The sequence below is a fragment of the Ranitomeya variabilis genome, chromosome 1 (genome assembly GCF_051348905.1).
Source record: "Ranitomeya variabilis isolate aRanVar5 chromosome 1, aRanVar5.hap1, whole genome shotgun sequence".
NCBI lineage: Eukaryota > Metazoa > Chordata > Amphibia > Anura > Dendrobatidae > Ranitomeya > Ranitomeya variabilis.
The window spans coordinates 770,268,448-770,292,112 of record NC_135232.1 but is presented as its reverse complement, the minus strand read 5'-3'; the positions used below and the strand labels follow the sequence as shown (position 1 = coordinate 770,292,112).

The 23,665-nt window shown below is 48.0% G+C and overlaps 43 pseudogenes; all 43 read right to left on the bottom strand.

Moving 5' to 3' along the window:
- Nucleotides 1-309: 309 nt before the first annotated feature.
- LOC143797850 (5S ribosomal RNA) lies at nucleotides 310-428 on the bottom strand (annotated as a pseudogene).
- A 441-nt stretch (nucleotides 429-869) lies between these two features.
- On the bottom strand, nucleotides 870-988 carry LOC143798469 (5S ribosomal RNA; annotated as a pseudogene).
- A 77-nt stretch (nucleotides 989-1,065) lies between these two features.
- Nucleotides 1,066-1,184, bottom strand: LOC143800342 (5S ribosomal RNA; annotated as a pseudogene).
- A 245-nt stretch (nucleotides 1,185-1,429) lies between these two features.
- Nucleotides 1,430-1,548, bottom strand: LOC143798547 (5S ribosomal RNA; annotated as a pseudogene).
- A 241-nt stretch (nucleotides 1,549-1,789) lies between these two features.
- LOC143797839 (5S ribosomal RNA) lies at nucleotides 1,790-1,908 on the bottom strand (annotated as a pseudogene).
- A 442-nt stretch (nucleotides 1,909-2,350) lies between these two features.
- On the bottom strand, nucleotides 2,351-2,469 carry LOC143798787 (5S ribosomal RNA; annotated as a pseudogene).
- A 444-nt stretch (nucleotides 2,470-2,913) lies between these two features.
- Nucleotides 2,914-3,032, bottom strand: LOC143797989 (5S ribosomal RNA; annotated as a pseudogene).
- A 439-nt stretch (nucleotides 3,033-3,471) lies between these two features.
- Nucleotides 3,472-3,590, bottom strand: LOC143797827 (5S ribosomal RNA; annotated as a pseudogene).
- Nucleotides 3,591-4,032: 442 nt separating this feature from the next.
- On the bottom strand, nucleotides 4,033-4,151 carry LOC143798468 (5S ribosomal RNA; annotated as a pseudogene).
- A 77-nt stretch (nucleotides 4,152-4,228) lies between these two features.
- On the bottom strand, nucleotides 4,229-4,347 carry LOC143800341 (5S ribosomal RNA; annotated as a pseudogene).
- A 245-nt stretch (nucleotides 4,348-4,592) lies between these two features.
- Nucleotides 4,593-4,711, bottom strand: LOC143798546 (5S ribosomal RNA; annotated as a pseudogene).
- A 241-nt stretch (nucleotides 4,712-4,952) lies between these two features.
- Nucleotides 4,953-5,071, bottom strand: LOC143797815 (5S ribosomal RNA; annotated as a pseudogene).
- Nucleotides 5,072-6,075: 1,004 nt separating this feature from the next.
- Nucleotides 6,076-6,194, bottom strand: LOC143798529 (5S ribosomal RNA; annotated as a pseudogene).
- Nucleotides 6,195-6,271: 77 nt separating this feature from the next.
- Nucleotides 6,272-6,390, bottom strand: LOC143799032 (5S ribosomal RNA; annotated as a pseudogene).
- A 604-nt stretch (nucleotides 6,391-6,994) lies between these two features.
- Nucleotides 6,995-7,113, bottom strand: LOC143797802 (5S ribosomal RNA; annotated as a pseudogene).
- Nucleotides 7,114-7,554: 441 nt separating this feature from the next.
- Nucleotides 7,555-7,673, bottom strand: LOC143798862 (5S ribosomal RNA; annotated as a pseudogene).
- Nucleotides 7,674-7,750: 77 nt separating this feature from the next.
- On the bottom strand, nucleotides 7,751-7,869 carry LOC143800589 (5S ribosomal RNA; annotated as a pseudogene).
- Nucleotides 7,870-8,114: 245 nt separating this feature from the next.
- On the bottom strand, nucleotides 8,115-8,233 carry LOC143798497 (5S ribosomal RNA; annotated as a pseudogene).
- A 447-nt stretch (nucleotides 8,234-8,680) lies between these two features.
- On the bottom strand, nucleotides 8,681-8,799 carry LOC143798448 (5S ribosomal RNA; annotated as a pseudogene).
- Nucleotides 8,800-8,876: 77 nt separating this feature from the next.
- On the bottom strand, nucleotides 8,877-8,995 carry LOC143800571 (5S ribosomal RNA; annotated as a pseudogene).
- A 244-nt stretch (nucleotides 8,996-9,239) lies between these two features.
- Nucleotides 9,240-9,358, bottom strand: LOC143798734 (5S ribosomal RNA; annotated as a pseudogene).
- Nucleotides 9,359-9,435: 77 nt separating this feature from the next.
- LOC143800509 (5S ribosomal RNA) lies at nucleotides 9,436-9,554 on the bottom strand (annotated as a pseudogene).
- A 248-nt stretch (nucleotides 9,555-9,802) lies between these two features.
- Nucleotides 9,803-9,921, bottom strand: LOC143795805 (5S ribosomal RNA; annotated as a pseudogene).
- Nucleotides 9,922-10,927: 1,006 nt separating this feature from the next.
- On the bottom strand, nucleotides 10,928-11,046 carry LOC143800592 (5S ribosomal RNA; annotated as a pseudogene).
- A 77-nt stretch (nucleotides 11,047-11,123) lies between these two features.
- LOC143798748 (5S ribosomal RNA) lies at nucleotides 11,124-11,242 on the bottom strand (annotated as a pseudogene).
- A 234-nt stretch (nucleotides 11,243-11,476) lies between these two features.
- On the bottom strand, nucleotides 11,477-11,595 carry LOC143800378 (5S ribosomal RNA; annotated as a pseudogene).
- Nucleotides 11,596-12,037: 442 nt separating this feature from the next.
- Nucleotides 12,038-12,156, bottom strand: LOC143798545 (5S ribosomal RNA; annotated as a pseudogene).
- A 246-nt stretch (nucleotides 12,157-12,402) lies between these two features.
- On the bottom strand, nucleotides 12,403-12,521 carry LOC143797791 (5S ribosomal RNA; annotated as a pseudogene).
- A 446-nt stretch (nucleotides 12,522-12,967) lies between these two features.
- On the bottom strand, nucleotides 12,968-13,086 carry LOC143798773 (5S ribosomal RNA; annotated as a pseudogene).
- A 443-nt stretch (nucleotides 13,087-13,529) lies between these two features.
- On the bottom strand, nucleotides 13,530-13,648 carry LOC143800432 (5S ribosomal RNA; annotated as a pseudogene).
- A 77-nt stretch (nucleotides 13,649-13,725) lies between these two features.
- LOC143799030 (5S ribosomal RNA) lies at nucleotides 13,726-13,844 on the bottom strand (annotated as a pseudogene).
- Nucleotides 13,845-14,658: 814 nt separating this feature from the next.
- On the bottom strand, nucleotides 14,659-14,777 carry LOC143797779 (5S ribosomal RNA; annotated as a pseudogene).
- Nucleotides 14,778-15,778: 1,001 nt separating this feature from the next.
- On the bottom strand, nucleotides 15,779-15,897 carry LOC143798687 (5S ribosomal RNA; annotated as a pseudogene).
- Nucleotides 15,898-16,338: 441 nt separating this feature from the next.
- LOC143798860 (5S ribosomal RNA) lies at nucleotides 16,339-16,457 on the bottom strand (annotated as a pseudogene).
- A 442-nt stretch (nucleotides 16,458-16,899) lies between these two features.
- LOC143798473 (5S ribosomal RNA) lies at nucleotides 16,900-17,018 on the bottom strand (annotated as a pseudogene).
- Nucleotides 17,019-18,573: 1,555 nt separating this feature from the next.
- On the bottom strand, nucleotides 18,574-18,692 carry LOC143800334 (5S ribosomal RNA; annotated as a pseudogene).
- Nucleotides 18,693-19,130: 438 nt separating this feature from the next.
- On the bottom strand, nucleotides 19,131-19,249 carry LOC143797767 (5S ribosomal RNA; annotated as a pseudogene).
- Nucleotides 19,250-20,440: 1,191 nt separating this feature from the next.
- Nucleotides 20,441-20,559, bottom strand: LOC143798574 (5S ribosomal RNA; annotated as a pseudogene).
- A 441-nt stretch (nucleotides 20,560-21,000) lies between these two features.
- On the bottom strand, nucleotides 21,001-21,119 carry LOC143797755 (5S ribosomal RNA; annotated as a pseudogene).
- An 834-nt stretch (nucleotides 21,120-21,953) lies between these two features.
- On the bottom strand, nucleotides 21,954-22,072 carry LOC143800560 (5S ribosomal RNA; annotated as a pseudogene).
- A 245-nt stretch (nucleotides 22,073-22,317) lies between these two features.
- LOC143798496 (5S ribosomal RNA) lies at nucleotides 22,318-22,436 on the bottom strand (annotated as a pseudogene).
- Nucleotides 22,437-22,882: 446 nt separating this feature from the next.
- On the bottom strand, nucleotides 22,883-23,001 carry LOC143798446 (5S ribosomal RNA; annotated as a pseudogene).
- A 77-nt stretch (nucleotides 23,002-23,078) lies between these two features.
- Nucleotides 23,079-23,197, bottom strand: LOC143800760 (5S ribosomal RNA; annotated as a pseudogene).
- Between the last annotated feature and the right edge of the window lie 468 nt (nucleotides 23,198-23,665).

The window sequence follows — 23,665 nt, the reverse complement described above, 5'->3', positions numbered from 1 at the left end:
CCTCAAGCTGCTTAGCGTTTGCGATCTGACGAGGGCAGGCACATTTAGCTTAGAGTGGCCATTGACGGACAACTAGCACCACAGCGGGTCTTTTCAAGAGATATAAAATTGTAAGGGAAAGCTTTGATAAACCACCCCCCAAAAAAAAAAAAGAAACTTGCCCAGCCTCAAGCTGCTTAGCATTTGCGATCTGACCAGAGCTGGCACATTCAGCTTAGAGTGGCCAATGACAGATTGTTCAAACCAGTGCGGCTCTTTTCAAGAGGAATACAATCGTCAGGGAAAGCTTGGATCAAAACGAAAAAACCAAGTCAACGGTACCAGGGATTCCCAGCCAGTCTCCCATGCTGGTACTTGCCTAGCCTCAAGCTGCTTAGCATTTGCGATCTGACGAGGGCAGGCACATTCAGCTTAGTGTGGCCATTGACCGATTGCTTTCGCGTCTGCTAGTCTTTTCAAGATGAAAACAATCGTAAGGGAAAGCTTTGAGAAAAAAAAAAATAGCAAGTCAACGGTACCGGGGATTCCCAGCCAGTCTCCCATGCCGGTACTTGCCCAACCTCAAGCTGCTTAGCATTTGCGATCTGACGAGGGCAGGCACATTCAGCTTAGAGTGGCCATTGACGGACAACTAGCACCACAGCGGGTCTTTTCAAGAGATATAAAATTGTAAGGGAAAGCTTTGATAAACCCCCCCCCCAAAAAAAAAAAAGAAACTTGCCCAGCCTCAAGCTGCTTAGCATTTGCGATCTGACCAGAGCTGGCACATTCAGCTTAGAGTGGCCAATGACAAATTGTTCACACCACTGCGGCTCTTTTCAAGAGGAATACAATCGTCAGGGAAAGCTTGGATCAAAACGAAAAAACCAAGTCAACGGTACCAGGGATTCCCAGCCAGTCTCCCAAGCTGGTACTTGCCTAGCCTCAAGCTGCTTAGCATTTGCGATCTGACGAGGGCAGGCACATTCAGCTTAGTGTGGCCATTGACTGATTGCTTTCGCGTCTGCTCGTCTTTTCAAGATGAAAACAATCGTAAGGGAAAGCTTTGAGAAAAACAAAATAGCAAGTCAATGGTACCGGGGATTCCCAGCCAGTCTCCCATGCCGGTACTTGCCCAGCCTCAAGCTGCTTAGCGTTTGCGATCTGACGAGGGCAGGCACATTCAGCTTAGAGTGGCCATTGACGGACAACTAGCACCACAGCGGGTCTTTTCAAGAGATATAAAATTGTAAGGGAAAGCTTTGATAAAACCCCCCCCCCAAAAAAAAAAAAGAAACTTGCCCAGCCTCAAGCTGCTTAGCATTTGCGATCTGACCAGAGCTGGCACATTCAGCTTAGAGTGGCCATTGACAGATTGTTCACACCAGTGCGGCTCTTTTCAAGAGGAATACAATCGTCAGGGAAAGCTTGGATCAAAACGAAAAAACCAAGTCAACGGTACCAGGGATTCCCAGCCAGTCTCCCATGCTGGTACTTGCCCAGCCTCAAGCTGCTTAGCGTTTGCGATCTGACGAGGGCAGGCACATTCAGCTTAGAGTGGCCATTGACGGACAACTAGCACCACAGCGGGTCTTTTCAAGAGATTTAAAATTGTAAGTGAAAGCTTTGATAAAACCCCCCCCAAAAAAAAAAGAAACTTGCCCAGCCTCAAGCTGCTTAGCATTTGCAATCTGACCAGAGCTGGCACATTCAGCTTAGAGTGGCCAATGACAGATTGTTCACACCAGTGCGGCTCTTTTCAAGAGGAATACAATCGTCAGGGAAAGCTTGGATCAAAACGAAAAAACTAAGTCAACGGTACCAGGGATTCCCAGCCAGTCTCCCATGCTGGTACTTGCCTAGCCTCAAGCTGCTTAGCATTTGCGATCTGACGAGGGCAGGCACATTCAGCTTAGTGTGGCCATTGACCAATTGCTTTCGCGTCTGCTAGTCTTTTCAAGATGAAAACAATCGTAAGGGAAAGCTTTGAGAAAAACAAAATAGCAAGTCAACGGTACCGGGGATTCCAAGCCAGTCTACCATGCCGGTACTTGCCAAGCCTCAAGCTGTTTAGCATTTGCAATTTGACGAGGACAGGCACATTCAGCTTAGAGTGGCCATTGACGGACAACTAGCACCACAGCGGGTCTTTTCAAGAGATATAAAATTGTAAGGGAAAGCTTTGATAAACCCCCCCCCCAAAAAAAAAAAAAAGAAAGTTGCCCAGCCTCAAGCTGCTTAGCATTTGCGATCTGACCAGAGCTGGCACATTCAGCTTCGAGTGGCCAATGACAGATTGTTCACACCAGTGCGGCTCTTTTCAAGAGGAATACAATCGTCAGGGAAAGCTTGGATCAAAACGAAAAAACCAAGTCAACGGTACCAGGGATTCCCAGCCAGTCTCCCATGCTTGTACTTGCCTAGCCTCAAGCTGCTTAGCATTTGCGATCTGACGAGGGCAGGCACATTCAGCTTAGTGTGGCCATTGACCGATTGCTTTCGCGTCTGCTAGTCTTTTCAAGATGAAAACAATCGTAAGGGAAAGCTTTGAGAAAAGCAAAATAGCAAGTCAACGGTATCGGGGATTCCCAGCCAGTCTCCCATGCCGGTACTTGCCCAGCCTCAAGCTGCTTAGCGTTTGCGATCTGACGAGGGAAGGCACATTCAGCTTAGAGTGGCCATTGACGGACAACTAGCACCACAGCGGGTCTTTTCAAGAGATATAAAATTGTAAGGGAAAGCTTTGATAAACCCCCCCCCAAAAAAAAAAAAAAAAAGAAACTTGCCCAGCCTCAAGCTGCTTAGCATTTGCGATCTGACCAGAGCTGGCACATTCAGCTTAGAGTGGCCAAAGACAGATTGTTCACACCAGTGCGGCTCTTTTCAAGAGGAATACAATCGTCAGGGAAAGCTTGGATCAAAACGAAAAAACCAAGTCAACGGTACCAGGGATTCCCAGCCAGTCTCCCACGCTGGTACTTGCCCAGCCTCAAGCTGCTTAGCATTTGCGATCTGACGAGGGCAGGCACATTCAGCTTAGTGTGGCCATTGACCGATTGCTTTCGCGTCTGCTAGTCTTTTCAAGATGAAAACAATCGTAAGGGAAAGCTTTGAGAAAAACAAAATAGCAAGTCAACGGTACCGGGGATTCCCAGCCAGTCTCCCATGCCGGTACTTGCCCAGCCTCAAGCTGCTTAGCGTTTGCGATCTGACGAGGGCAGGCACATTTAGCTTAGAGTGGCCATTGACGGACAACTAGCACCACAGCGGGTCTTTTCAAGAGATATAAAATTGTAAGGGAAAGCTTTGATAAACCCCCCCCCAAAAAAAAAAAAGAAACTTGCCCAGCCTCAAGCTGCTTAGCATTTGCGATCTGACCAGAGCTGGCACATTCAGCTTAGAGTGGCCAATGACAGATTGTTCAAACCAGTGCGGCTCTTTTCAAGAGGAATACAATCGTCAGGGAAAGCTTGGATCAAAACGAAAAAACCAAGTCAACGGTACCAGGGATTCCCAGCCAGTCTCCCATGCTGGTACTTGCCTAGCCTCAAGCTGCTTAGCATTTGCGATCTGACGAGGGCAGGCACATTCAGCTTAGTGTGGCCATTGACCGATTGCTTTCGCGTCTGCTAGTCTTTTCAAGATGAAAACAATCGTAAGGGAAAGGTTTGAGAAAAAAAAAAATAGCAAGTCAACGGTACCGGGGATTCCCAGCCAGTCTCCCATGCCGGTACTTGCCCAACCTCAAGCTGCTTAGCATTTGCGATCTGACGAGGGCAGGCACATTCAGCTTAGAGTGGCCATTGACGGACAACTAGCACCACAGCGGGTCTTTTCAAGAGATATAAAATTGTAAGGGAAAGCTTTGATAAACCCCCCCCCCCAAAAAAAAAAAAGAAACTTGCCCAGCCTCAAGCTGCTTAGCATTTGCGATCTGACCAGAGCTGGCACATTCAGCTTAGAGTGGCCAATGACAAATTGTTCACACCACTGCGGCTCTTTTCAAGAGGAATACAATCGTCAGGGAAAGCTTGGATCAAAACGAAAAAACCAAGTCAACGGTACCAGGGATTCCCAGCCAGTCTCCCAAGCTGGTACTTGCCTAGCCTCAAGCTGCTTAGCATTTGCGATCTGACGAGGGCAGGCACATTCAGCTTAGTGTGGCCATTGACTGATTGCTTTCGCGTCTGCTCGTCTTTTCAAGATGAAAACAATCGTAAGGGAAAGCTTTGAGAAAAACAAAATAGCAAGTCAATGGTACCGGGGATTCCCAGCCAGTCTCCCATGCCGGTACTTGCCCAGCCTCAAGCTGCTTAGCGTTTGCGATCTGACGAGGGCAGGCACATTCAGCTTAGAGTGGCCATTGACGGACAACTAGCACCACAGCGGGTCTTTTCAAGAGATATAAAATTGTAAGGGAAAGCTTTGATAAAACCCCCCCCCCCAAAAAAAAAAAGAAACTTGCCCAGCCTCAAGCTGCTTAGCATTTGCGATCTGACCAGAGCTGGCACATTCAGCTTAGAGTGGCCATTGACAGATTGTTCACACCAGTGCGGCTCTTTTCAAGAGGAATACAATCGTCAGGGAAAGCTTGGATCAAAACGAAAAAAACAAGTCAACGGTACCAGGGATTCCCAGCCAGTCTCCCATGCTGGTACTTGCCCAGCCTCAAGCTGCTTAGCGTTTGCGATCTGACGAGGGCAGGCACATTCAGCTTAGAGTGGCCATTGACGGACAACTAGCACCACAGCGGGTCTTTTCAAGAGATTTAAAATTGTAAGGGAAAGCTTTGATAAAACCCCCCCCAAAAAAAAAAGAAACTTGCCCAGCCTCAAGCTGCTTAGCATTTGCGATCTGACCAGAGCTGGCACATTCAGCTTAGAGTGGCCAATGACAGATTGTTCACACCAGTGCGGCTCTTTTCAAGAGGAATACAATCGTCAGGGAAAGCTTGGATCAAAACGAAAAAACTAAGTCAACGGTACCAGGGATTCCCAGCCAGTCTCCCATGCTGGTACTTGCCTAGCCTCAAGCTGCTTAGCATTTGCGATCTGACGAGGGCAGGCACATTCAGCTTAGTGTGGCCATTGACCAATTGCTTTTGCGTCTGCTAGTCTTTTCAAGATGAAAACAATCGTAAGGGAAAGCTTTGAGAAAAACAAAATAGCAAGTCAACGGTACCGGGGATTCCAAGCCAGTCTCCCATGCCGGTACTTGCCAAGCCTCAAGCTGTTTAGCATTTGCAATTTGACGAGGACAGGCACATTCAGCTTAGAGTGGCCATTGACGGACAACTAGCACCACAGCGGGTCTTTTCAAGAGATATAAAATTGTAAGGGAAAGCTTTGATAAACCCCCCCCCCAAAAAAAAAAAAAAGAAAGTTGCCCAGCCTCAAGCTGCTTAGCATTTGCGATCTGACCAGAGCTGGCACATTCAGCTTCGAGTGGCCAATGACAGATTGTTCACACCAGTGCGGCTCTTTTCAAGAGGAATACAATCGTCAGGGAAAGCTTGGATCAAAACGAAAAAACCAAGTCAACGGTACCAGGGATTCCCAGCCAGTCTCCCATGCTTGTACTTGCCTAGCCTCAAGCTGCTTAGCATTTGCGATCTGACAAGGGCAGGCACATTCAGCTTAGTGTGGCCATTGACCGATTGCTTTCGCGTCTGCTAGTCTTTTCAAGATGAAAACAATCGTAAGGGAAAGCTTTGAGAAAAGCAAAATAGCAAGTCAACGGTATCGGGGATTCCCAGCCAGTCTCCCATGCCGGTACTTGCCCAGCCTCAAGCTGCTTAGCGTTTGCGATCTGACGAGGGAAGGCACATTCAGCTTAGAGTGGCCATTGACGGACAACTAGCACCACAGCGGGTCTTTTCAAGAGATATAAAATTGTAAGGGAAAGCTTTGATAAACCCCCCCCCAAAAAAAAAAAAAAAAGAAACTTGCCCAGCCTCAAGCTGCTTAGCATTTGCGATCTGACCAGAGCTGGCACATTCAGCTTAGAGTGGCCAATGACAGATTGTTCACACCAGTGCGGCTCTTTTCAAGAGGAATACAATCGTCAGGGAAAGCTTGGATCAAAACGAAAAAACCAAGTCAACGGTACCAGGGATTCCCAGCCAGTCTCCCACGCTGGTACTTGCCTAGCCTCAAGCTGCTTAGCATTTGCGATCTGACGAGGGCAGGCACATTCAACTTAGTGTGGCCATTGACCGATTGCTTTCGCGTCTGCTAGTCTTTTCAAGATGAAAACAATCGTAAGGGAAAGCTTTGAGAAAAACAAAATAGCAAGTCAACGGTACCGGGGATTCCCAGCCAGTCTCCCATGCCGGTACTTGCCCAGCCTCAAGCTGCTTAGCGTTTGCGATCTGACGAGGGCAGGCACATTCAGCTTAGAGTGGCCATTGACGGACAACTAGCACCACAGCGGGTCTTTTCAAGAGATATAAAATTGTAAGGGAAAGCTTTGATAAACCCCCCCCCCAAAAGAAAAAAAGAAACTTGCCCAGCCTCAAGCTGCTTAGCATTTGCGATCTGACCAGAGCTGGCACATTCAGCTTAGAGTGGCCATTGACAGATTGTTCACACCAGTGCGGCTCTTTTCAAGAGGAATACAATCGTCAGGGAAAGCTTGGATCAAAACGAAAAAACCAAGTCAACGGTACCAGGGATTCCCAGCCAGTCTCCCATGCTGGTGCTTGCCCAGCCTCAAGCTGCTTAGCGTTTGCGATCTGACGAGGGCAGGCACATTCAGCTTAGAGTGGCCATTGACGGACAACTAGCACCACAGCGGGTCTTTTCAAGAGATTTAAAATTGTAAGGGAAAGCTTTGATAAAACCCCCCCCCAAAAAAAAAGAAACTTGCCCAGCCTCAAGCTGCTTAGCATTTGCAATCTGATCAGAGCTGGCACATTCAGCTTAGAGTGGCCAATGACAGATTGTTCACACCAGTGCGGCTCTTTTCAAGAGGAATACAATCGTCAGGGAAAGCTTGGATCAAAACGAAAAAACCAAGTCAACGGTACCAGGGATTCCCAGCCAGTCTCCCATGCTGGTACTTGCCTAGCCTCAAGCTGCTTAGCATTTGCGATCTGACGAGGGCAGGCACATTCAGCTTAGTGTGGCCATTGACCAATTGCTTTCGCGTCTGCTAGTCTTTTCAAGATGAAAACAATCGTAAGGGAAAGCTTTGAGAAAAACAAAATAGCAAGTCAACGGTACCGGGGATTCCAAGCCAGTCTCCCATGCCAGTACTTGCCCAGCCTCAAGCTGCTTAGCATTTGCGATTTGACGAGGACAGGCACATTCAGCTTAGAGTGGCCATTGACGGACAACTAGCACCACAGCGGGTCTTTTCAAGAGATATAAAATTGTAAGGGAAAGCTTTGATAAACCCCCCCCAAAAAAAAAAAAAAAGAAAGTTGCCCAGCCTCAAGCTGCTTAGCATTTGCGATCTGACCAGAGCTGGCACATTCAGCTTAGAGTGGCCAATGACAGATTGTTCACACCAGTGCGGCTCTTTTCAAGAGGAATACAATCGTCAGGGAAAGCTTGGATCAAAACGAAAAAACCAAGTCAACGGTACCAGGGATTCCCAGCCAGTCTCCCATGCTGGTACTTGCCTAGCCTCAAGCTGCTTAGCATTTGCAATCTGACGAGGGCAGGCACATTCAGCTTAGTGTGGCCATTGACCGATTGCTTTCGCGTCTGCTAGTCTTTTCAAGATGAAAACAATCGTAAGGGAAAGCTTAGAGAAAAACAAAATAGCAAGTCAACGGTACCGGGGATTCCCAACCAGTCTCCCATGCCGGTACTTGCCCAGCCTCAAGCTGCTTAGCATTTGCGATCTGACGAGGGCAGGCACATTCAGCTTAGAGTGGCCATTGACGGACAACTAGCACCACAGCGGGTCTTTTCAAGAGATATAAAATTGTAAGGGAAAGCTTTGATAAACCCCCCACCCAAAAAAAAAAAAAGAATCTTGCCCAGCGTCAAGCTGCTTAGCATTTGCGATCTGACCAGAGCTGGCACATTCAGCTTAGAGTGGCCAATGACAGATTGTTCACACCAGTGCGGCTCTTTTCAAGAGGAATACAATCGTCAGGGAAAGCTTGGATCAAAACGAAAAAACCAAGTCAACGGTACCAGGGATTCCCAGCCAGTCTCCCATGCTGGTACTTGCCTAGCCTCAAGCTGCTTAGCATTCGCGATCTGACGAGGGCAGGCACATTCAGCTTAGTGTGGCCATTGACCGATTGCTTTCGCGTCTGCTAGTCTTTTCAAGATGAAAACAATCGTAAGGGAAAGCTTTGAGAAAAACAAAATAGCAAGTCAACGGTACCGGGGATTCCCAGCCAGTCTCCCATGCCGGTACTTGCCCAGCCTCAAGCTGCTTAGCGTTTGCAATCTGACAAGGGCAGGCACATTCAGCTTAGAGTGGCCATTGACGGACAACTAGCACCACAGCGGATCTTTTCAAGAGATATAAAATTGTAAGGGAAAGCTTTGATAAACCCCCCCCCCCCAAAAAAAAAAAAAAAAAGAAACTTGCCCAGCCTCAAGCTGCTTAGCATTTGCGATCTGACCAGAGCTGGCACATTCAGCTTAGAGTGGCCAATGACAGATTGTTCACACCAGTGCGGCTCTTTTCAAGAGGAATACAATCGTCAGGGAAAGCTTGGATCAAAACGAAAAAACCAAGTCAACGGTACCAGGGATTCCCAGCCAGTCTCCCATGCTGGTACTCGCCTAGCCTCAAGCTGCTTAGCATTTGCGATCTGACGAGGGCAGGCACATTCAGCTTAGTGTGGCCATTGACCAATTGCTTTCGCGTCTGCTAGTCTTTTCAAGATGAAAACAATCGTAAGGGAAAGCTTTGAGAAAAACAAAATAGCAAGTCAACGGTACCGGGGATTCCCAGCCAGTCTCCCATGCCAGTACTTGCCCAGCCTCAAGCTGCTTAGCGTTTGCGATCTGATGAGGGCAGGCACATTCAGCATAGAGTGGCCATTGACGGACAACTGGCACCACAGCGGGTCTTTTCAAGAGATATAAAATTGTAAGGGAAAGCTTTGATAAACTCCCCCCCCCCAAAAAAAAAAGAAACTTGCCCAGCCTCAAGCTGCTTAGCATTTGCGATCTGACCAGAGCTGGCACATTCAGCTTAGAGTGGCCAATGACAGATTGTTCACACCAGTGCGGCTCTTTTCAAGAGGAATACAATCGTCAGGGAAAGCTTGGATCAAAACGAAAAAACCAAGTCAACGGTACCAGGGATTCCAAGCCAGTCTCCCATGCTGGTACTTGCCTAGCCTCAAGCTGCTTAGCATTTGCGATCTGACGAGGGCAGGCACATTCAGCTTAGTGTGGCCATTGACCGATTGCTTTCGCGTCTGCTAGTCTTTTCAAGATGAAAACAATCGTAAGGGAAAGCTTTAAAAAAAGCAAAATAGCATGTCAACGGTACCGGGGATTCCCAGCCAGTCTCCCATGCCGGTACTTGCCCAGCCTCAAGCTGCTTAGCGTTTGCGATCTGACGAGGGCAGGCACATTCAGCTTAGAGTGGCCATTGACGGACAACTAGCACCACAGCGGGTCTTTTCAAGAGATATAAAATTGTAAGGGAAAGCTTTGATAAACCCCCCCCCCCCCCCAAAAAAAAAAGAAACTTGCCCAGCCTCAAGCTGCTTAGCATTGTGCGATCTGACCAGAGCTGGCACATTCAGCTTAGAGTGGCCAATGACAGATTGTTCACACCAGTGCGGCTCTTTTCAAGAGGAATACAATCGTCAGGGAAAGCTTGGATCAAAACGAAAAAAACAAGTCAACGGTACCAGGGATTCCCAGCCAGTCTCCCATCCTGGTACTTGCCTAGCCTCAAGCTGCTTAGCATTTGCGATCTGACGAGGGCAGGCACATTCAGCTTAGTGTGGCCATTGACCGACTGCTTTCGCGTCTGCTAGTCTTTTCAAGATGAAAACAATCGTAAGGGAAAGCTTTGAGAAAAACAAAATAGCAAGTCAACGGTACCGGGGATTCCCAGCCAGTCTCCCATGCCGGTACTTGCCCAGCCTCAAGCTGCTTAGCGTTTGCGATTTGATGAGGGCAGGCACATTCAGCTTAGAGTGGCCATTGACGGACAACTAGCACCACAGCGGGTCTTTTCAAGAGATATAAAATTGTAAGGGAAAGCTTTGATAAACCCCCCCCCAAAAAAAAAAAAAAAAAAGAAACTTGCCCAGCCTCAAGATGCTTAGCATTTGCGATCTGACCAGAGCTGGCACATTCAGCTTAGAGTGGCCAATGACAGATTGTTCACACCAGTGTGGCTCTTTTCAAGAGGAATACAATCGTCAGGGAAAGCTTGGATCAAAATGAAAAAACCAAGTCAACCGAACCAGGGATTCCCAGCCAGTCTCCCACGCTGGTACTTGCCTAGCCTCAAGCTGCTTAGCATTTGCGATCTGACGAGGGCAGGCACATTCAGCTTAGTGTGGCCATTGACCGATTGCTTTCGCGTCTGCTAGTCTTTTCAAGATGAAAACAATCGTAAGGGAAAGCTTTGAGAAAAACAAAATAGCAAGTCAACGGTACCAGGGATTCCCAGCCAGTCTCCCATGCCGGTTCTTACCCAGCCTCAAGCTGCTTAGCGTTTGCGATCTGACGAGGGCAGGCACATTCAGCTTAGAGTGGCCATTGACGGACAACTAGCACCACAGCGGGTCTTTTCAAGAGATATAAAATTGTAAGGGAAAGCTTTGATAAACCCCCCCCCCCAAAAAAAAAAAAAGAAACTTGCCCAGCCTCAAGCTGCTTAGCATTTGCGATCTGACCAGAGCTGGCACATTCAGCTTAGAGTGGCCAATGACAGATTGTTCACACCAGTGCGGCTCTTTTCAAGAGGAATACAATTGTCAGGGAAAGCTTGGATCAAAACAAATAAACCAAGTCAACGGTACCAGGGATTCCCAGCCAGTCTCCCATGCTGGTACTTGCCTAGCCTCAAGCTGCATAGCATTTGCGATCTGACGAGGGCAGGCACATTCAGCTTAGTGTGGCCATTGACCGATTGCTTTCGCGTCTGCTAGTCTTTTCAAGATGAAAACAATCGTAAGGGAAAGCTTTGAGAAAAACAAAATAGCAAGTCAACGGTACCGGGGATTCCCAGCCAGTCTCCCATGCCAGTACTTGCCCAGCCTCAAGCTGCTTAGCGTTTGCGATCTGACGAGGGCAGGCACATTCAGCTTAGAGTGGCCATTGACGGACAACTGGCACCACAGCGGGTCTTTTCAAGAGATATAAAATTGTAAGGGAAAGCTTTGATAAACCCCCCCCCCAAGAAAAAAAAAAGAAACTTGCCCAGCCTCAAGCTGCTTAGCATTTGCGATCTGACCAGAGCTGGCACATTCAGCTTAGAGTGGCCAATGACAGATTGTTCACACCAGTGCGGCTCTTTTCAAGAGGAATACAATCGTCAGGGAAAGCGGAAAAAACCAAGTCAACGGTACCAGGGATTCCCAGCCAGTCTCCCATGCTGGTACTTGCCTAGCCTCAAGCTGCTTAGCATTTGCGATCTGACAAGGGCAGGCACATTCAGCTTAGTGTGGCCATTGACTGATTGCTTTCGCGTCTGCTAGTCTTTTCAAGATGAAAACAATCGTAAGGGAAAGCTTTGAGAAAAACAAAATAGCAAGTCAACGGTACCGGGGATTCCCAGCCAGTCTCCCATGCCAGTACTTGCCCAGCCTCAAGCTGCTTAGCGTTTGCGATCTGACAAGGGCAGGCACATTCAGCTTAGAGTGGCCATGGACGGACAACTAGCACCACAGCGGGTCTTTTCAAGAGATATAAAATTGTAAGGGAAAGCTTTGATAAACCCCCCCCCCAAAAAAAAAAGAAAGAAACTTGCCCAGCCTCAAGCTGCTTAGCATTTGCGATCTGACCAGAGCTGGCACATTCAGCTTAGAGTGACCATTGACAGATTGTTCACACCAGTGCGGCTCTTTTCAAGAGGAATACAATCGTCAGGGAAAGCTTGGATCAAAACGAAAAAACCAAGTCAACGGTACCAGGGATTCCCAGCCAGTCTCCCATGCTGGTACTTGCCCAGCCTCAAGCTGCTTAGCGTTTGCGATCTGACGAGGGCAGGCACATTCAGCTTAGAGTGGCCATTGACGGACAACTAGCACCACAGCGGGTCTTTTCAAGAGATTTAAAATTGTAAGGGAAAGCTTTGATAAACCCCCCCCCCCCAAAAAAAAAAAAGAAATTTGCCCAGCCTCAAGCTGCTTAGCATTTGCGATCTGACCAGAGCTGGCACATTCAGCTTAGAGTGGCCAATGACAGATTGTTCACACCAGTGCGGCTCTTTTCAAGAGGAATACAATCGTCAGGGAAAGCTTGGATCAAAACGAAAAAACTAAGTCAACGGTACCAGGGATTCCCAGCCAGTCTCCCATGCTGGTACTTGCCTAGCCTCAAGCTGCTTAGCATTTGCGATCTGACGAGGGCAGGCACATTCAGCTTAGTGTGGCCATTGACCAATTGCTTTTGCGTCTGCTAGTCTTTTCAAGATGAAAACAATCGTAAGGGAAAGCTTTGAGAAAAACAAAATAGCAAGTCAACGGTACCGGGGATTCCCAGCCAGTCTCCCATGCCGGTACTTGCCTAGCCTCAAGCTGCTTAGCGTTTGCGATTTGACGAGGGCAGGCACATTCAGCTTAGAGTGGCCATTGACTGACAACTAGCACCACAGCGGGTCTTTTCAAGAGATATAAAATTGTAAGGGAAAGCTTTGATAACCCCCCCCCCCCACAAAAAAAAAAAAAAAGAAACTTGCCCAGCCTCAAGCTGCTTAGCATTTGCGATCTGACCAGAGCTGGCACATTCAGCTTAGAGTGGCCAATGACAAGTTGTTCACACCAGTGCGGCTCTTTTCAAGAGGAATACAATCGTCAGGGAAAGCTTGGATCAAAACGAAAAAACCAAGTCAACAGTACCAGGGATTCCCAGCCAGTCTCCCATGCTGGTACTTGCCTAGCCTTAAGCTGCTTAGCATTTGCGATCTGACGAGGGCTGGCACATTCAGCTTAGTGTGGCCATTGACCGATTGCTTTCGCGTCTGCTAGTCTTTTCAAGATGAAAACAATCGTAAGGGAAAGCTTAGAGAAAAACAAAATAGCAAGTCAACGGTACCGGGGATTCCCAACCAGTCTCCCATGCCGGTACTTGCCCAACCTCAAGCTGTTTAGCATTTGCGATCTGACGAGGGCAGGCACATTCAGCTTAGAGTGGCCATTGACGGACAACTAGCACCACAGCGGGTCTTTTCAAGAGATATAAAATTGTAAGGGAAAGCTTTGATAAACCCCCCCCCAAAAAAAAAAAAAAAAGAAACTTGCCCAGCCTCAAGCTGCTTAGCATTTGCGATCTGACCAGAGCTGGCACATTCAGCTTAGAGTGGCCAATGACAGATTGCTCACACCAGTGCGGCTCTTTTCAAGAGGAATACAATCGTCAGGGAAAGATTGGATCAAAACGAAAAAACCAAGTCAACGGTACCAGGGATTCCCAGCCAGTCTCCCATGCTGGTACTTGCCTAGCCTCAAGCTGCTTAGCATTTGCGATCTGACGAGGGCAGGCACATTCAGCTTAGTGTGGACATTGACCAGTTGCTTTCGCGTCTGCTAGTCTTTTCAAGATGAAAACAATCGTAAGGGAAAGCTTTGAGAAAAACAAAATAGCAAGTCAACGGTACCGGGGATTCCCAGCCAGTCTCCCATGCCGGTACTTGCCCAGCCTCAAGCTGCTTAGCGTTTGCGATCTGACGAGGGCAGGCACATTCAGCTTAGAGTGGCCATTGACGGACAACTAGCACCACAGCGGGTCTTTTCAAGAGATATAAAATTGTAAGGGAAAGCTTTGATAAACCCCCCCCCCCCCAAAAAAAAAGAAACTTGCCCAGCCTCAAGCTGCTCAGCATTTGCGATCTGACCAGAGCTGGCACATTCAGCTTAGAGTGGCCAATGACAGATTGTTTACAACAGTGCGGCTCTTTTCAAGAGGAATACAATCGTCAGGGAAAGCTTGGATCAAAACGAAAAAACCAAGTCAACGGTACCAGGGATTCCCAGCCAGTCTCCCATGCTGGTACTTGCCTAGACTCAAGCTACTTAGCAATTGCGATCTGACGAGGGCAGGCACATTCAGCTTAGTGTGGCAATTGACCGATTGCTTTCGCGTCTGCTAGTCTTTTCAAGATGAAAACAATCGTCAGGGAAAGCTTTGAGAAAAACATAACAGCGAGTCAACGGTACCGGGGATTCCCAGCCAGTCTCCCATGCCGGTACTTGCCCAGCCTCAAGCTGCTTAGCGTTTGCAATCTGACGAGGGCAGGCACATTCAGCTTAGAGTGGCCATTGACGGACAGCTAGCACCACAGCGGGTCTTTTCAAGAGATATAAAATTGTAAGGGAAAGCTTTGATAAACCCCCCCCCCCGCCAAAAAAAAAAAAAAAAATAGAAACTTGCCCAGCCTCAAGCTGCTTAGCATTTGCGATCTGACCAGAGCTGGCACATTCAGCTTAGAGTGGCCAATGACAGATTGCTCACACCAGTGCGGCTCTTTTCAAGAGGAATACAATCGTCAGGGAAAGCTTGGATCAAAACGAAAAAACCAAGTCAACGGTACCAGGGATTCCCAGCCAGTCTCCCATGCTGGTACTTGCCTAGCCTCAAGCTGCTTAGCATTTGCGATCTGACGAGGGCAGGCACATTCAGCTTAGTGTGGCCATTGACCGATTGCTTTTGCGTCTGCTAGTCTTTTCAAGATGAAAACAATCGTAAGGGAAAGCTTTGAGAAAATCAATATAGCAAGTCAACGGTACCGGGGATTCCCAGCCAGTCTCCCATGCCGGTACTTGCCCAGCCTCAAGCTGCTTAGCGTTTGCGATCTGATAAGGGCAGGCACATTCAGCTTAGAGTGGCCATTGACAGACAACTAGCACCACAGCGGGTCTTTTCAAGAGATATAAAATTGTAAGGGAAAGCTTTGATAAACCCCCCCCCAAAAAAAAAAAAAAAGAAACTTGCCCAGCCTCAAGCTGCTTAGCATTTGCAATCTGACCAGAGCTGGCCCATTCAGCTTAGAGTGGCCAATGACAGATTGTTCACACCAGTGCGGCTCTTTTCAAGAGGAATACAATCGTCAGGGAAAGCTTGGATCAAAACGAAAAAACCAAGTCAACGATACCAGGGATTCCCAGCCAGTCTCCCATGCTGGTACTTGTCTAGCCTCAAGCTGCTTAGCATTTGCAATCTGACGAGGGCAGGCACATTCAGCTTAGTGTGGCCATTGACCAATTGCTTTCGCGTCTGCTAGTCTTTTCAAGATGAAAACAATCGTAAGGGAAAGCTTTGAGAAAAACAAAATAGCAAGTCAACGGTACCGGGGATTCCCAGCCAGTCTCCCATGCTGGTACTTGCCCAGCCTCAAGCTGCTTAGCGTTTGCGATCTGACGAGGGCAGGCACATTTAGCTTAGAGTGGCCATTGACGGACAACTAGCACCACAGCGGGTCTTTTCAAGAGATATAAAATTGTAAGGGAAAGCTTTGATAAACCCCCCCCCCAAAAAAAAAAAAGAAATTTGCCCAGCCTCAAGCTGCTTAGCATTTGCGATCTGACCAGAGCTGGCACATTCAGCTTAGAGTGGCCAATGACAGATTGTTCACACCAGTGCGGCTCTTTTCAAGAGGAATACAATCGTCAGGGAAAGCTTGGATCAAAACGAAAAAACCAAGTCAACGGTACCAGGGATTCCCAGCCAGTCTCCCATGCTGGTACTTGCCTAGCCTCAAGCTGCTTAGCATTTGCGATCTGACGAAGGCAGGCACATTCAGCTTAGTGTGGCCATTGACCGATTGCTTTCGCATCTGCTAGTCTTTTCAAGATGAAAACAATCGTAAGGGAAAGCTTTGAGAAAAACAAAATAGCAAGTCAACTGTACCGCGGATTCCCAGCCAGTCTCCCATGCCGGTACTTGCCCAGCCTCAAGCTGCTTAGCGTTTGCGATCTGACGAGGGCAGGCACATTCAGCTTAGAGTGGCCATTGACGGACAACTAGCACCACAGCGGGTCTTTTCAAGAGATATAAAATTGTAAGGGAAAGCTTTGATAAACCCCCCCCCCCAAAAAAAAAAAAGAAACTTGCCCAGCCTCAAGCTGCTTAGCATTTGCGATCTGACCAGAGCTGGCACATTCAGCTTAGAGTGGCCAATGACAGATTGTTCACACCAGTGCGGCTCTTTTCAAGAGGAATACAATCGTCAGGGAAAGCTTGGATCAAAACGAAAAAACCAAGTCAACGGTACCAGGGATTCCCAGCCAGTCTCCCATGCTGGTACTTGCCTAGCCTCAAGCTGCTTAGCATTTGCAATCTGACGAGGGCAGGCACATTCAGCTTAGTGTGGCCATTGACCGATTGCTTTCGCATCTGCTAGTCTTTTCAAGATGAAAACAATCGTAAGGGAAAGCTTTGAGAAAAACAAAATAGCAAGTCAACTGTACCGGGAATTCCCAGCCAGTCTCCCATGCCGTTACTTGCCCAGCCTCAAGCTGTTTAGCGTTTGCGATCTGACGAGGGCAGGCACATTCAGCTTAGAGTGGCCATTGACGGACAACTAGCACCACAGCGGGTCTTTTCAAGAGATATAAAATTGTAAGGGAAAGCTTTGATAAACCCCCCCCCCCCAAAAAAAAAAAAGAAACTTGCCCAGCCTCAAGCTGCTTAGCATTTGCGATCTGACCAGAGCTGGCACATTCAGCTTAGTGTGGCCAATGACAGATTGTTCACACCAGTGCGGCTCTTTTCAAGAGGAATACAATCGTCAGGGAAAGCTTGGATCAAAACGAAAAAACCAAGTCAACGGTACCAGGGATTCCCAGCCAGTCTCCCATGCTGGTACTTGCCTAGCCTCAAGCTGCTTAGCATTTGCGATCTGAAGAGGGCAGGCACATTCAGCTTAGTGTGGCCATTGACCGATTGTTTTTGAATCTGCTAGTCTTTTCAAGATGAAAACAATCGTAAGGGAAAGCTTTGAGAAAAACAAAATAGCAAGTCAACTGTACCGGGGATTCCCAGCCAGTCTCCCATGCCGGTACTTGCCCAGCCTCAAGCTGCTTAGCGTTTGCGATCTGACGAGGGCAGGCACATTCAGCTTAGAGTGGCCATTGACGGACAACTAGCACCACAGCGGGTCTTTTCAAGAGATATAAAATTGTAAGGGAAAGCTTTGATAACCCCCCCCCCAAAAAAAAAAGAAACTTGCCCAGCCTCAAGCTGCTTAGCATTTGCAATCTGACGAGGGCAGGCACATTCAGCTTAGTGTGGCCATTGACCGATTGCTTTCGCGTCTGCTAGTCTTTTCAAGATAAAAACAATCGTAAGGGAAAGCTTTGAGAAAAACGAAAAAACCAAGTCAACGATACCAGGGATTCCCAGCCAGTCTCCCATGCTGGTACTTGTCTAGCCTCAAGCTGCTTAGCATTTGCGATCTGACCAGAGCTGGCACATTCAGCTTAGTGTGGCCATTACCAATTGCTTTCGCGTCTGCTAGTCTTTTCAAGATGAAAACAATCGTAAGGGAAAGCTTTGAGAAAAACAAAATAGCAAGTCAACGGTACCGGGGATTCCCAGCCAGTCTCCCATGCTGGTACTTGCCCAGCCTCAAGCTGCTTAGCGTTTGCGATCTGACGAGGGCAGGCACATTCAGCTTAGAGTGGCCATTGAAGGACAACTAGCACCACAGCGGGTCTTTTCAAGAGATATAAAATTGAAAGGGAAAGCTTTGATAAACCCCCCCCCCAAAAAAAAAAAAAGAAACTTGCCCAGCCTCAAGCTGCTTAGCATTTGCGATCTGACCAGAGCTGGCACATTCAGCTTAGAGTGGCCAATGACAGATTGTTCACACCAGTGCGGCTCTTTTCAAGAGGAATACAATCGTCAGGGAAAGCTTGGATCAAAACGAAAAAACCAAGTCAACGGTACCAGGGATTCCCAGCCAGTCTCCCATGCTGGTACTTGCCTAGTCTCAAGCTGCTTAGCATTTGCAATCTGACGAGGGAAGGCACATTCAGCTTAGTGTGGCCATTGACCAATTGCTTTCGCGTCTGCTAGTCTTTTCAAGATGAAAACAATCGTAAGGGAAAGCTTTGAGAAAAACAAAATAGCAAGTCAACGGTATCGGGGATTCCCAGCCAGTCTCCCATGCCGGTACTTGCCCAGCCTCAAGCCGCTTAGCGCTTGCGATCTGACGAGGGAAGGCACATTCAGCTTAGAGTGGCCATTGACGGACAACTAGCACCACAGCGGGTCTTTTCAAGAGATATAAAATTGTAAGGGAAAGCTTTGATAAACCCCCCCCCCGCCAAAAAAAAAGAAACTTGCCCAGCCTCAAGCTGCTTAGCATTTGCGATCTGACCAGAGCTGGAACATTCAGCTTAGAGTGGCCAATGACAGATTGTTCACACCAGTGCGGCTCTTTTCAAGAGGAATACAATCGTCAGGGAAAGCTTGGATCAAAACGAAAAAACCAAGTCAACGGTACCAGGGATTCCCAGCCAGTCTCCCATGCTGGTACTTGCCTAGACTCAAGCTGCTTAGCATTTGCGATCTGACGAGGGCAGGCACATTCAGCTTAGTGTGGCCATTGACCGATTGCTTTTGCATCTGCTAGTCTTTTCAAGATGAAAACAATCGTAAGGGAAAGCTTTGAGAAAAACAAAATAGCAAGTCAACTGTACCGGGGATTCCCAGCCAGTCTCCCATGCAGGTACTTGCCCAGCCTCAAGCTGCTTAGCGTTTGCGATCTGACGAGGGCAGGCACATTCAGCTTAGAGTGGCCATTGACGGACAACTAGCACCACAGCGGGTCTTTTCAAGAGATATAAAATTGTAAGGGAAAGCTTTGATAAACCCCCCCCCCCAAAAAAAAAGAAACTTGCCTAGCCTCAAGCTGCTTAGCATTTGCGATCTGACCAGAGCTGGCACATTCAGCTTAGAGTGGCCAATGACAGATTGTTCACACCAGTGCGGCTCTTTTCAAGAGGAATACAATCGTCAGGGAAAGCTTGGATCAAAACGAAAAAACCAAGTCAACGGTACCAGGGATTCCCAGCCAGTCTCCCATGCTGGTACTTGCCTAGCCTCAAGCTGCTTAGCATTTGCGATCTGACGAGGGCAGGCACATTCAGCTTAGTGTGGCCATTGACCGATTGCTTTCGCATCTGCTAGTCTTTTCAAGATGAAAACAATCGTAAGGGAAAGCTTTGAGAAAAACAAAACAGCAAGTCAACTGTACTGGGGATTCCCAGCCAGTCTCCCATGCCGGTACTTGCCCAGCCTCAAGCTGCTTAGCGTTTGCGATCTGACGAGGGCAGGCACATTCAGCTTAGAGTGGCCATTGACGGACAGCTAGCACCACAGCGGGTCCTTTCAAGAGATATAAAATTGTAAGGGAAAGCTTTGATAACCCCCCCCCAAAAAAAAAAAAGAAACTTGCCCAGCCTCAGGCTGCTTAGCATTTGCGATCTGACCAGAGCTGGCACATTCAGCTTAGAGTGGCCAATGACAGATTGTTCACACCAGTGCGGCTCTTTTCAAGAGGAATACATTCGTCAGGGAAAGCTTGGATCAAAACGAAAAAACTAAGTCATCGGTACCAGGGATTCCCAGCCAGTCTCCCATGCTGGTACTTGCCTAGCCTCAAGCTGCTTAGCATTTGCGATCTGAAGAGGGCAGGCACATTCAGCTTAGTGTGGCCATTGACCGATTGCTTTTGCATCTGCTAGTCTTTTCAAGATGAAAACAATCGTAAGGGAAAGCTTTGAGAAAAACAAAATAGCATGTCAACTGTACCGGGGATTCCCAACCAGTGTCCCATGCCGGTACTTGCCCAGCCTCAAGCTGCTTAGCGTTTGCGATCTGACGAGGGCAGGCACATTCAGCTTAGAGTGGCCATTGACGGACAGCTAGCACCACAGCGGGTCTTTTCAAGAGATATACAATTGTAAGGGAAAGCTTTGATAACCCCCCCCCCCAAAAAAAAAATAAACTTGCCCAGCCTCAAGCTGCTTAGCATTTGCGATCTGACGAGGGCAGGCACATTCAGCTTAGTGTGGCCATTGACCGATTGCTTTCGCGTCTGCTAGTCTTTTCAAGATGAAAACAATCGTAAGGGAAAGCTTTGAGAAAAACAAAATAGCAAGTCAACGGTACCGGGGATTCCCAGCCAGTCTCCCATGCCGGTACTTGCCCAGCCTCAAGCTGCTTAGCATTTGCGATCTGACCAGAGCTGGCACATTCAGCTTAGAGTGGCCAATGACAGATTGTTCACACCAGTGTGGCTCTTTTCAAGAGGAATACAATCGTCAGGGAAAGCTTGGATCAAAACGAAAAAACCAAGTCAACGGTACCAGGGATTCCCAGCCAGTCTCCCATGCTGGTACTTGCCTAGCCTCAAGCTGCTTAGCATTTGCGATCTGACGAGGGCAGGCACATTCAGCTTAGTGTGGCCATTGAACGATTGCTTTCGCGTCTGCTAGTCTTTTCAAGATGAAAACAATCGTCAGGGAAAGCTTTGAGAAAAACAAAACAGCAAGTCAACTGTACTGGGGATTCCCAGCCAGTCTCCCATGCCGGTACTTGCCCAGCCTCAAGCTGCTTAGCGTTTGCGATCTGACGAGGGCAGGCACATTCAGCTTAGAGTGGCCATTGACGGACAGCTAGCACCACAGCGGGTCCTTTCAAGAGATATAAAATTGTAAGGGAAAGCTTTGATAACCCCCCCCCCCCCAAAAAAAAAAAGAAACTTGCCCAGCCTCAGGCTGCTTAGCATTTGCGATCTGACCAGAGCTGGCACATTCAGCTTAGAGTGGCCAATGACAGATTGTTCACACCAGTGCGGCTCTTTTCAAGAGGAATACAATCGTCAGGGAAAGCTTGGATCAAAACGAAAAAACTAAGTCAACGGTACCAGGGATTCCCAGCCAGTCTCCCATGCTGGTACTTGCCTAGCCTCAAGCTGCTTAGCATTTGCGATCTGACGAGGGCAGGCACATTCAGCTTAGTGTGGCCATTGACCGATTGCTTTCGCGTCTGCTAGTCTTTTCAAGATGAAAACAATCGTAAGGGAAAGCTTAGAGAAAAACAAAATAGGAAGTCAACGGTACCGGGGATTCCCAGCCAGTCTCCCATGCCGGTACTTGCCCAGCCTCAAGCTGCTTAGCGTTTGCGATCTGACGAGGGCGGGCACATTCAGCTTACAGTGGCCATTGACGGACAACTAGCACCACAGCGGGTCTTTTCAAGAGATATAAAATTGTAAGGGAAAGCTTTGATAACCCCCCCCCCCCCAAAAAAAAAAAAAAACTTGCCCAGCCTTAAGCTGCATAGCATTTGCGATCTGACCAGAGCTGGCACATTCAGCTTAGAGTGGCCAATGACAGATTGTTCACACCAGTGCGGCTCTTTTCAAGAGGAATACAATCGTCAGGGAAAGCTTGGATCAAAACGAAAAAACCAAGTCAACGGTACCAGGGATTCCCAGCCAGTCTCCCATGCCGGTACTTGCCCAGCCTCAAGCTGCTTAGCATTTGCGATCTGACCAGAGCTGGCACATTCAGCTTAGAGTGGCCAATGACAGATTGTTCACACCAGTGCAGCTCTTTTCAAGAGGAATACAATCATCAGGGAAAGCTTGGATCAAAACGAAAAAACTAAGTCAACGGTACCAGGGAATCCAAGCCAGTCTCCCATGCTGGTACTTGCCTAGCCTTAAGCTGCTTAGCATTTGCGATCTGACAAGGGCAGGCACATTCAGCTTAGTGTGGCCATTGACCGATTGCTTTCGCGTCTGCTAGTCTTTTCAAGATGAAAACAATCGTAAGGGAAAGCTTAGAGAAAAACAAAATAGCAAGTCAACGGTACCGGGGATTCCCAACCAGTCTCCCATGCCGGTACTTGCCCAGCCTCAAGCTGCTTAGTATTTGCGATCTGACGAGGGCAGGCACATTCAGCTTAGAGTGGCCATTGACGGACAACTAGCACCACAGCGGGTCTTTTCAAGAGATATAAAATTGTAAGGGAAAGCTTTGATAAACCCCCCACCCAAAAAAAAAAAAAGAATCTTGCCCAGCGTCAAGCTGCTTAGCATTTGCGATCTGACCAGAGCTGGCACATTCAGCTTAGAGTGGCCAATGACAGATTGTTCACACCAGTGCGGCTCTTTTCAAGAGGAATACAATCGTCAGGGAAAGCTTGGATCAAAACGAAAAAACCAAGTCAACGGTACCAGGGATTCCCAGCCAGTCTCCCATGCTGGTACTTGCCTAGCCTCAAGCTGCTTAGCATTCGCGATCTGACGAGGGCAGGCACATTCAGCTTAGTGTGGCCATTGACCGATTGCTTTCGCGTCTGCTAGTCTTTTCAAGATGAAAACAATCGTAAGGGAAAGCTTTGAGAAAAACAAAATAGCAAGTCAACGGTACCGGGGATTCCCAGCCAGTCTCCCATGCCGGTACTTGCCCAGCCTCAAGCTGCTTAGCGTTTGCAATCTGACAAGGGCAGGCACATTCAGCTTAGAGTGGCCATTGACGGACAACTAGCACCACAGCGGGTCTTTTCAAGAGATATAAAATTGTAAGGGAAAGCTTTGATAAACCCCCCCCCCCAAAAAAAAAAAAAAAAAGAAACTTGCCCAGCCTCAAGCTGCTTAGCATTTGCGATCTGACCAGAGCTGGCACATTCAGCTTAGAGTGGCCAATGACAGATTGTTCACACCAGTGCGGCTCTTTTCAAGAGGAATACAATCGTCAGGGAAAGCTTGGATCAAAACGAAAAAACCAAGTCAACGGTACCAGGGATTCCCAGCCAGTCTCCCATGCTGGTACTCGCCTAGCCTCAAGCTGCTTAGCATTTGCGATCTGACGAGGGCAGGCACATTCAGCTTAGTGTGGCCATTGACCAATTGCTTTCGCGTCTGCTAGTCTTTTCAAGATGAAAACAATCGTAAGGGAAAGCTTTGAGAAAAACAAAATAGCAAGTCAACGGTACCGGGGATTCCCAGCCAGTCTCCCATGCCGGTACTTGCCCAGCCTCAAGCTGCTTAGCGTTTGCGATCTGATGAGGGCAGGCACATTCAGCATAGAGTGGCCATTGACGGACAACTGGCACCACAGCGGGTCTTTTCAAGAGATATAAAATTGTAAGGGAAAGCTTTGATAAACTCCCCCCCCCAAAAAAAAAAAGAAACTTGCCCAGCCTCAAGCTGCTTAGCATTTGCGATCTGACCAGAGCTGGCACATTCAGCTTAGAGTGGCCAATGACAGATTGTTCACACCAGTGCGGCTCTTTTCAAGAGGAATACAATCATCAGGGAAAGCTTGGATCAAAACGAAAAAACCAAGTCAACGGTACCAGGGAATCCCAGCCAGTCTCCCATGCTGGTACTTGCCTAGCCTTATGCTGCTTAGCATTTGCGATCTGACGAGGGCAGGCACATTCAGCTTAGTGTGGCCATTGACCGATTGCTTTCGCGTCCGCTAGTCTTTTCAAGATGAAAACAATCGTAAGGGAAAGCTTAGAGAAAAACAAAATATCAAGTCAACGATACCGGGGATTCCCAACCA